At 43.1% G+C, this 12,353-nt stretch overlaps 1 long non-coding RNA gene and 1 pseudogene across 1 annotated transcript in view; one reads left to right on the plus strand and one right to left on the minus strand.

Annotated features, from left to right (window-relative positions):
- The first annotated feature begins 5,833 nt into the window (after nucleotides 1-5,833).
- Nucleotides 5,834-12,353, plus strand: part of LOC142726864 (uncharacterized) — a 78,164-nt pseudogene continuing 71,644 nt past the window's right edge.
- The window catches only part of LOC142726866 (uncharacterized), a 138,797-nt gene continuing 132,787 nt past the window's right edge, over nucleotides 6,344-12,353 (minus strand). The window contains exon 2 of the long non-coding RNA XR_012877104.1: nucleotides 6,344-6,601. This is a non-coding gene — a long non-coding RNA (uncharacterized LOC142726866). The remainder of the gene's footprint in view (nucleotides 6,602-12,353) is intronic.

Genomic DNA, 12,353 nt, shown 5'->3' on the forward strand with positions numbered 1-12,353 from the left:
GAGCGTAATATACGCGCGTGCTTTTCACGCGTGTCGTACGCACCTATATTACTCTATGGGGCAGTGCAGACGATGCGTGAATTTTGCGCAGCGCGAGTGCGTTGCGTAAAACTCACGACATGTTCTATAATTGTGCGTTTTTCGCGCATCACGCACCCATTGAAGTCAATGGGTGCGTGAAAACCACGAAGGTCGCACGGAAGCACTTCCGTGTGAACTGCGTGATTCGCGCAAGAGCTGTCAAACTGAATGTAAACAGAAAAGCACCACGTGCTTTTCTGTTTACAAACATCCGAACGGAGTGTCTTAGACATGAGCGAACCGAACTTTACTGGGTTCGGCCGAACTCGTTTTGACCGAACCCGGCAGGAGACAGTCACTGTGCAGGGTGCTGAAAGAGTTAAACTGGTTCAGCACCCTGGACAGTGACTTCCGATTCCAATATACGTGAACGTGTAAAAAAAAAAAAAAGTTCTGACTTACCGATAACTCCCGGCTTCTTCCTCCAGTCTGACCTCCCGGGATGACAATTCAGTCCAAGTGACAGCTGCAGCCAATCACAAGCCAAGCACTGGCTGCAGCAGTCACATGGACTGCCGCGTCATCCAGGGAGGTGGGGCCAGATGTCAAGAGAGGCGCGTCACCAAGGACGCGTCACCATGGCAACGGCCGGGAAGTTCTCGGTAAGTACGAACCTCTTTTTTTTTTTTTAAACAGGTTACTCGATATGGTGATCGGAATGCACTGTCGAGGGTGCTGAAAGAGTTACTGACGATCAGTTAACTCTTTCAGCACCATGGACAGTGACTGATGTCGACTAGCCTCATCTCTATGATGGCGGCTGCGCGAAAATCACGCAGCCGCGCATCATACACGGATGACACACGGAGCTGTCAAGTACCTTTTGCGCACGCAAAACGCTGCATTTTTTGCGCGCGCAAAATGCACACGCTCGTGTAAATGAGGCCTTAAAGTGAATAGGAGCAGAGCCTTTAGTTCTGCAGAACATCCGCTGTGCAGTGGTCGGAGCCATTTGCTTCCGGCTCCAACTGCTGCATACCGTTCAAAACATCCGGCAGCCGGAGCAGCTGATCTGTTCGGGGTCCGGGTGTCGGACCCCCACCATCATATACTGATGACCTATCCAGTGGAGGTCATCCGTTGTCTGATCGTGTAAAACCCCTTTTAAAATTACTTCACGTCCAGCACAAGACATGTTCTCATACGGCTATGTCAACGGAAAAACAAAAAAGTTCTGGCTTTTGGAAGGAGGGAGGAAAAATTTGAATTGGCTGCGTGTCCAAGGGGTTAAGTACATAAGAAGAGACAAATATTAATGAATGACAGACTGGTCCAGAAGGAGAGAGACCCTGCCCTCGTAGACTGCACTCTACAAGAGAAGGAGAGACCCTGCCCGTGTAGACTGCACCCTACAAGAGAAGGAGAGACGCTGCCCGCGTAGCCTGCACTCTACAAGAGAAGGAGAGACCCTGCCCACATATACTGCACTCTACAAGAGAAGGAGAGACCCTGCCCGCGTAGCCTGCACTCTACAAGAGAAGGAGAGACCCTGCCCACATATACTGCCCTCTACAAGAGAAGGAGAGACCCTGCCCGCGTAGACTGCACTCTACAAGAGAAGGAGAGACCCTGCCCACATAGACTGCACTCTACAAGAGAAGGAGAGACCCTACCCGCGTAGACTGTACTCTACAATAGGAGAGAGACCTTGCCCGCGTAGACTGCACTCTACAAGAGAAGGAGAGACCCTGCCCACATAGACTGCACTTTACAAGAGGAGAGACCCTGCCCGCGTAGACTGCACTCTACAAGAGAAGGAGAGACCCTGCCCGCGTAGACTACACTCTACAAGAGAAGGAGAGACCCTGCCCACATAGACTACACTCTACAAGAGAAGGAGAGATCCTGCCCGTGTAGACTGCACTCTACAAGAGGAGAGATCCTGCCCACATAGACTACACTCTGCAAGAGAAGGAGAGACCCTGCCCTCGTAGACTACACTCTACAAGAGAAGGAGAGACCCTGCCCGTGTAGACTACACTCTACAAGAGAAGGAGAGACCCTGCCCGTGTAGACTGCACTCTACAAGAGAAGGAGAGACCCTGCCCGTGTAGACTGCACTCTACAAGAGAAGGAGAGATCCTGCCCACATAGACTGCACTCTACAAGAGAAGGAGAGACCCTGCCCACATAGACTGCACTCTACAAGAGAAGGAGAGACCCTGCCCACATAGACTACATTCTACAAGAGAAGGAGAGACCTTGCCCACATAGACTGCACTCTACAATAGGAGAGACCCTGCCCGCATAGACACTACAAGAGGAGACAGTAGGTGAGGGTAGAAGCTGGTCATCCGGTGGAGTAGTGGCAGCCGGTTATTTTAGGGTGTAAGCTTTTCTGAGGAGGGGATGTTCAGGTTACTAGTGAAGGTTTGGATAGTGGGAGAGATCTGATGAGTTGGGCTAAAGAGGTCAGAATGTGGGGGAAGCACGGGAGAAATCTAGATGATGATGTGAGGAACAGATAAAATGAGAACAAAGAAGGTCTTGTGAGGACCGGAGATTAGGTGTGGGTAGGTATTGGGAGATTAGGGCAGAGATGTATGGAGGGGACGGGTTGTTGACAGCCTTGCATGTCATTTTTAATATGTATAACTTAATTTAGTAGGCAATGGGTGGCCAGTGACCGCAGAGGTGGAATGAGGGGACAAGGTAGATTTACCCTTGCAGCTGAGTTGAGAATGGGTAGAAGAGGTGCAATAGTCTTAGATGGGAAGCCACAGAGAAGGATGTTGGAGTAGTCTAGACAGTAGATGATGAGGGCATATATACTAGCATTTATGTCTGTTCGAGGAAAGACTGACTTCAAGAGAGTTTTTGAGGTTGAGGCAGCAAGAAGTGGTAAGCGCTTGGCTGTGCTATTTGAAATTAAGGATTATCCCAATGCAGCGGACCTGTGAGACGGGGAAATGTGTGGAGCCATTAACTGTGATTTGATAGTTCTGGTAAGGGGGTTGAGTGAAATGGGGAAAAGATGATTCCGTTTTCTCCATGCTAATCTTAAGGAAGTGGGAGGAGAAGGAGGAGATAACTGTTAGACACTCTAGATAACAGGGAGGTAACATCAAGACCAGAGGTAAATTTGACCAAAGATTTAGATGGAGAAGAGTAAGGGATCCAGAACACTGAGACCCATGAGGGAGCGATAGTAAATCTTTAGTTGGTAAGGTATGAGGAGATCCAGGAGAGGGCCAAGTCTGTGATGTCAAGGGACTAGAGAATTTGTATCAGGAGGGTGTGATCGACTGTGCCGAAGGTGGTGGACAGGTCTAGAAGGAGGAGCACAGAGTAATGTAGAAGCAGAGGACAGGTCTAAAAGGAGGAGCACAGAGTAATGTAGAAGCAGAGGACAGGTCTAGAAGAAGGAGGAGCACAGAGTAATGTAGAAGCAGAGGACAGGTCTAGAAGGAGGAGCACAGAGCAATGTAGAAGCACAGGACAGGTCTTGGAGGAGGAGCACAGAGTAATGTAGAAGCAGAGGACAGGTCTAGAAGGAGGAGCACAGAGTAATGTAGAAGCAGAGGACAGGTCTAGAAAGAGGAGCACAGAGTAATGTAGAAGCAGAGGACAGGTCTAGAAGGAGGAGCACAGAGTAATGTAGAAGCAGAGGACAGGTCTAGAAGGAGGAGCACAGAGTAATGTAGAAGCAGAGGACCGGTCTAGAAGGAGGAGCACAGAGTAATGTAGAAGCAGAGGACAGGTCTAGAAGGAGCACAGAATAATGAAGAAGTGGGGGAACAGGTTTAAAAGGAAAAGCACCGAGTAATGTAGACGATGGAGGACAGGTCACGCTTTACAGAAGTCTGTGTGTAAGATGTGACTGCTAAGTGATAAGATGATGCAGAGATCCTGCACACACCGCACAATACATGCTGCTTCCTCACACTAAACTACCAGGACATACACACTGTATTGGTGGGATGTTCTGCGCCTGCACACTGGTCTGGCGGGACCTTCCGCGCCTGCACACTGGTCTGGCGGGACCTTCCGCGCCTGCACACTGGTTTGGCGGGACCTTCCGCGCCTGCACACTGGTTTGGCGGGACCTTCCGCGCCTGCACACTGGTCTGGCGAGACCTTCCGCGCCTGCACACTGGTCTGGCGGGACCTTCCGCGCCTGCACACTGGTCTGGCGGGACCTTCCGCGCCTGCACACTGGTCTGGCGGGACCTTCCGCGCCTGCACACTGGTCTGGCGGGACCTTCCGCGCCTGCACACTGGTCTGGCGGGACCTTCCGCGCCTGCACACTGGTCTGGCGGGACCTTCCGCGCCTGCACACTTGACAGCCGGTTTCTATTAACCATGGTTAGTATCTGTCTTTCAGATGTGAATAAAGTTACTATCAGGTAAAATAATCTACAAGGAAAAGGGGAATACTATAATAATTAAGAATTTTAGATGTCTCTGAAGATCCAGGATCTCTGAGGTAACTTCTAATATCTGTAAAAACGTATATTAGGGGTGTATTCATTCATAAAGGGCATCTGTCACACTGACCACCAGTCTGATCTGTTGGCAGCAGATTATATAGCAGGAGGACCTGAGCAGATTGCGTCTCTCCATTCACTTCTATAGGAGTTACAGGAACCGCCTAACAAGGCCACCCAGAGGTGGAGCCGCATCTATCAGACATTTCTGGCATATCCCGGGGGGAAATGTCCGTGTTGGGAATACCCCTTTATTCCATGTGGTGACGGCTCTGAGAAGATGTTTCTCTCAATGATCAATAAGTGAGGTTCTGTATGTCACACGTGATGATGTCCCCTGTATGATTTCCATCTTCTCCTTTCTTCATAAAGACATCTGCAGTACTAGATCCTCCAGTTCCTCCAGTTTTCTCATCTTCTCCTTTCTTCATAAAGACGTCTGCAGTACTAGATCCTCCAGGTCCTCCAGTTTTCTCATCTTCTCCTCCACAACGTTCCTTCCCCTGAATGACCCACCAAGAATGGACAAGGACAGGAATGAGATGAGCAGAAGAATATTAGACTTCACCTTGGAGATCATCTACCTGTTGAGCGGAGAGGTAAACTTTTCTACATTATAGAACAAGTCACACATAGGGAAGGGACAATACATAATAGGAAGAATCCAGTGTCCTGTATAACAGCGTCCAGACCTTCCAAGTGACGTCAAGAAGCTGAAGGTCAGCCACCAATATGGTCAGTTATGTGTCATGTCACCAATGCAGCAATAGTAATGTTGTAGAGCAATGAGAATGACCAGGAACCAGGAGGATCAGGATGACCTCTATATAGAAACATAGAAGATGACGGCAGGAGGAGAGCACATGGTCCATCTAGTCCCCCCCAATATTATTTCCTTTTTAGTTTTGGCCTCGTTCTATTTTCTCAATGTCTTTTTGTAGGTGAGGTCTCCAGTATTACACATGTGGGGTCACTAGAGGTCTATACAGCGGGGTCACAATCTCCCTCTTTCTACTGAGGGGGGAATACTGTGTTCAGTTCTCTAAGTGTCTCTCTCCATACACAGGAGTACACAATAGTGAAGAAGACATCGGGTGACTGTACGACTCCCATCATCCATGAGTCAGGAGGATGGAGCAGTAGTCCCATCACAGAGCCTCCCCCTCACTCCCGGATACATGAGAAGAAGATCTTAGAACTGATCTACAAGATGACTGAGCTGCTGACTGGAGAGGTGACACTGCTGGGAATGCTGGGAAATTCTCCAGTAACAGCACTGGAGGTGTCTGGGTAATGACTGTATCATTGTGTGTGTCAGGTTCCTATAAGGTGTCAGGATGTCACTGTCTATCTCTCCATGGAGGAGTGGGAGTATCTAGAAGGACACAAGGATCTGTACGAGGAGGTCATGATGGAGGACTACCGGCCGCGCACATCACAAGGTGAGAAGAGACAGATATATATTGGCATTACTGTGGGCACAGGCTGGACTGGCGGTCATGTTGAGGCCTTAATACCGTCATGTGCAGCACATATACACGTGTGTACAATGACATGTAATGTAGGAGCTCCACAATTTCGGCTCCTTTTACATCACATTAGATCCCTGTGTTTCGTGCTGCCGGCTGCTCATAACTCTGCATTACAGGTCACATTACATTGTACAGCGCTGGCGGCCGTTCTGGATACAGAAGCCATGAAGACGGGCAGGACGCGCTGTCTCCTAATGCAGAGTTATGGGCAGCCGGCAGCGCGGACTATGGGCAGTCGTGCTGTAGTCAGAAGTAAACCTGGTAATACAAGTCATGTAGAAAGACGATTATCGGCACACTCCGGCAGTATAATAGTTTCCTATATAATGTCAGTATAATCGGAGGTTCTCTTTAATATTACAAGTTCTGGGCACTAGATTCTGGAGATGGGACGCTGATCCAGGGATTTATTCTGATTTCCAGATTTGGAGTCGGGGAGGAGTTTTCCCCTAATTAGACAATTGTCATCCACCTCATGGGGGTTTTATCTTCCTCTGGATCAACACGGTCGGATTATAGGTTGGTCTTGATGGACTTGTGTCTTTCTTCATCCTTAGTAACTGTAACACAGAATGTATGGAGCTAAATTTACCTCTAATATAAAGTACAACGTGTTCCGAAAAAACAATCTCACAATGTCTTGGATAAGTAAAATCTTATTCCCACTTATGATACGTCTCCACATGGCGTAAACACGGCGGAACGTCCAAAACTCATTTTTGGCGCGACGTGTAGATGAGATTTGTTAAAATCTCACCCTCATTGCTACTACTGTAATACTCTGCAGATTTTCTCGCAATTAAATACTTTGCAGAAAATCTGCATCTTATCAGCCCCGTGTGCACATACCCTTAAAGTAACACGTCAGATTTGAGAAATGGTTCTCTTAAACAGGTCAAAAATAGGCCATGGATTCCACTCCCAGAGGAGTCCCTGACATCACTGTCCATATATGGACAGAGGCGTCAGGGGCTCCCTCTAGAAGCAGAATTTCCAGCCAAGTTGACGGCAACGCTCTGGCAAATGATTCCGCTCCTAGAGGGAGCTTCAGTGGCGCTATCTACAGGGGATGAGGTGCTATCTGCAGGGGTTTGGCATAAGTTTGATTAAACTAAGGGGGAGATGTGCCGGCACTTGTGGAGAGAGCCGGCGGACAGGAAAGTACAACCCTGTTCCATTCTGCCAATATTTATTTATGTGACACCTGCCCAGGGCATCAGGAGTTGGAAAGTATATAGCCATGTCGTGAAGGGGTTAATTAATATGTATAGAAAATATTGCCTACAGAGGTGTACACAGCCTTTAAGAGGCTAATAAGCAAGTGACACCCAGACCATTTTTGGTTGCAGGTAACTAAATAGAGGCGTCCTGTGTGCCGCCACGTTCATGTGTATCCGCGTCCACAGAAGGCAGATACAGGTAAATACTATGGTGGAGCAGGGAGCCAGTTACGCCCCGCCGTTCGCTCTGGTAGGGCACAGTCTACTTTAGGCCTGCGGCTTACAAGGTGCAGGGACCTCGACACCGGTAGTGAGGACCTCAACATTGTAATTCCGGCTCTGATCAGTAAACATAGAAGTGTAGAGAGAAGTGTCTGATATATAGACAGATATACAGTAGTCATGTATTCAGTCACTGTGTGTTTCCTACAGATGGATCCAGTAGGAGAAATCCACCAGAGAGATGTCCCAGTCCTCTGTATTCCCAGGACTGTCCAGAGGAAAATCCCAATGTCCCAGAGAATCATCAGGTAGATGAAGCTGAGCCGTATACCAGATCTATATAGGGGGGTGCGGAGCTTTTCGGTCCTGCGGTCATTAGGGATGTCACGATACCAGAATTTGGACTCCGATACCGATACTTCGTGTAGTATTGCGATTTCGATATCAAAACGATACTTTACCAACAGTAATAAAAAAATAATAAAAAAGTTCTTCCGTTTTCTGATGTGAGACGCGAGGTGCGATGATGAATGTAACCTCCATGTACCTCATTAATAGTAATTAACCCCATCATGTTTCTCAGTCATAATGGGTTAATGTGTGAGGTACATGATGGGGTTAATTACTATTACTGAGGCACATGGAGGTTACATTCATCATCACGCCTCGTGCCTCACAATAATAAGTGACAGAAATATATACTGATAGTACACAGCAATATATCTGTATACTGATAGTACACAGGCATACATCTATATACTGATAGTACACAGGCATATATCTATATACTGATAGTACACAGGCATATATCTATATACTGATAGTACACAGGCCTATATCTATATACTGATAGCACACAGGCATATATCTATATACTGATAGTACACAGCCATATATCTATACACTGATAGTACACAGGCATATATCTATACACTGATAGTACACAGGCATATATCTATATACTGATAGTACACAGGCATATATCTATATACTGATAGTACACAGGCATATATCTATATACTGATAGTACACAGGCATATATCTATATACTGATAGCACACAGGCATATATCTATATACTGATAGTACACAGGCATATATCTATATACTGATAGTACACAGGCATATATCTATATACTGATAGTACACAGGCATATATCTATATACTGATAGTACACAGGCATATATCTATATACTGATAGTACACAGGCATATATCTATACACTGATAGTACACAGGCATATATCTATATACTGATAGTACACAGGCATACATCTATATACTGATAGCACACAGGCATATATCTATATACTGATAGTACACAGGCATATATCTATATACTGATAGTACACAGGCATATATCTATACACTGATAGTACACAGGCATATATCTATATACTGATAGTACACAGGCATATATCTATATACTGATAGCACACAGGCATATATCTATATACTGATAGCACACAGGCATATATCTATATACTGATAGCACACAGGCATATATCTATACACTGATAGTACACAGGCGTATATCTATATACTGATAGTACACAGGCGTATATCTATATACTGATAGTACACAGGCGTATATCTATATACTGACAGTACACAGGCATATATCTATATACTGATAGCACACAGCCATATATCTATATACTGATAGTACACAGGCATATATCTATATACTGATAGTACACAGGCATATATCTATATACTGATAGTACACAGGCATATATCTATACACTGATAGTACACAGGCGTATATCTATATACTGATAGTACACAGGCGTATATCTATATACTGATAGCACACAGGCATATATCTATATACTGATAGTACACAGGCATATATCTATACACTGATAGTACACAGGCATATATCTATATACTGATAGTACACAGGCATATATCTATATACTGATAGCACACAGGCATATATCTATATACTGATAGTACACAGGCATACATCTATATACTGATCGCACACAGGCATATATCTATATACTGATAGTACACAGCAATATATCTATACACTGATAGCACACAGGCATATATCTATATACTGATAGTACACAGGCATATATCTATATACTGATAGTACACAGGCATATATCTATATACTGATAGTACACAGGCATATATCTATACACTGATAGTACACAGGCATATATCTATATACTGATAGTACACAGGCATATATCTATACACTGATAGCACACAGGCATATATCTATACACTGATAGTACACAGGCATACATCTATATACTGATAGTACACAGGCATATATCTATATACTGATAGTACACAGGCATATATCTATACACTGATAGTACACAGGCATACATCTATATACTGATCGCACACAGGCATATATCTATATACTGATAGTACACAGCAATATATCTATATACTGATAGTACACAGGCATATATCTATATACTGATAGTACACAGGCATATATCTATATACTGATAGTACACAGGCATATATCTATATACTGATAGTACACAGGCATATATCTATATACTGATAGTACACAGGCATATATCTATATACTGATAGCACACAGGCATATATCTATATACTGATAGTACACAGGCATACATCTATATACTGATCGCACACAGGCATATATCTATATACTGATAGTACACAGGCATATATCTATATACTGATAGCACACAGGCATATATCTATATACTGATAGTACACAGGTATATATCTATATACTGATAGTACACAGGCATATATCTATATACTGATAGCACACAGGCATATATCTATATACTGATAGTACACAGGCATATATCTATACACTGATAGTACACAGGCATATATCTATACACTGATAGTACACAGGCATATATCTATATACTGATAGCACACAGGCATATATCTATATACTGATAGTACACAGGCCTATATCTATATACTGATAGCACAGAGGCATATATCTATATACTGATAGCACACAGGCATATATCTATATACTGATAGCACACAGGCATATATCTATATACTGATAGTACACAGGCATATATCTATATACTGATAGCACACAGGCATATATCTATATACTGATAGTACACAGGCATATATCTATATACTGATAGTACACAGGCATATATCTATATACTGATAGTACACAGGCATATATCTAAATACTGATAGTACAGAGGCATATATCTATATACTGATAGCACACAGGCATATATCTATATACTGATAGTACACATGCATATATCTATATACTGATAGTACACAGGCATATATCTATATTCTGATAGTACACAGGCATATATCTATATACTGATAGTACACAGGCATATATCTATATACTGATAGTACACGGGCATATATCTATATACTGATAGCACACGGGCATATATCTATATACTGATAGTACACAGGCATATATCTATATACTGATAGTACACAGGCATATATCTATATACTGATAGTACACAGGCATATATCTATATACTGATAATACACAGGCATATATCTATATACTGATAGTACACAGGCATATATCTATACACTGATAGTACACAGGCATATATCTATATACTGATAGTACACAGGCATATATCTATATACTGATAGTACACAGCCATATATCTATATGCTGATAGCACACAGGCATATATCTATATACTGATAGTACACAGGCATATATCTATATACTGATAGTACACAGGCATATATCTATACACTGATAGTACACAGGCATACATCTATATACTGATAGTACACAGGCGTATATCTATATACTGATAGCACACAGGCGTATATCTATATACTGATAGCACACAGGCATATATCTATATACTGATAGTACACAGGCATATATCTATACACTGATAGTACACAGGAATATATCTATATACTGATAGTACACAGGCATATATCTATATACTGATAGCACACAGGCATATATCTATATACTGATAGTACACAGGCATATATCTATACACTGATAGTACACAGGCATATATCTATATACTGATAGTACACAGGCATATATCTATACACTGATAGTACACAGGCATATATCTATATACTGATAGCACACAGGCATATATCTATATACTGATAGTACACAGGCATATATCTATACACTGATAGTACACAGGCATATATCTATATACTGATAGCACACAGGCATATATCTATATACTGATAGTACACAGGCATATATCTATATACTGATAGCACACAGGCATATATCTATATACTGATAGCACACAGGCATATATCTATATACTGATAGTACACAGGCAGATATCTATATACTGATAGTACACAGGCAGATATCTATATACTGATAGTACACAGGCATATATCTATATACTGATAGCACACAGGCATATATCTATATACTGATAGTACACAGGCATATATCTATATACTGATAGTACACAGGCATATATCTATATACTGATAGTACACAGGTATATATCTATATACTGATAGTACACAGGCATATATCTATATACTGATAGCACACAGGCATATATCTATATACTGATAGTACACAGGCCTATATCTATATACTGATAGCACAGAGGCATATATCTATATACTGATAGCACACAGGCATATATCTATATACTGATAGCACACAGGCATATATCTATATACTGATAGTACACAGGCATATATCTATACACTGATAGTACACAGGCATATATCTATATACTGATAGTACACAGGCATATATCTATACACTGATAGTACACAGGCATATATCTATATACTGATAGTACACAGGCATATATCTATATACTGATAGTACACAGGCATATATATATATATATACTGATAGTACACAGGCATATATCTATACACTGATAGCACACAGGCAT

This window comes from Rhinoderma darwinii, unplaced genomic scaffold (assembly GCF_050947455.1).
Source record: "Rhinoderma darwinii isolate aRhiDar2 unplaced genomic scaffold, aRhiDar2.hap1 Scaffold_632, whole genome shotgun sequence".
Classification (NCBI taxonomy): Eukaryota; Metazoa; Chordata; class Amphibia; order Anura; family Rhinodermatidae; genus Rhinoderma; species Rhinoderma darwinii.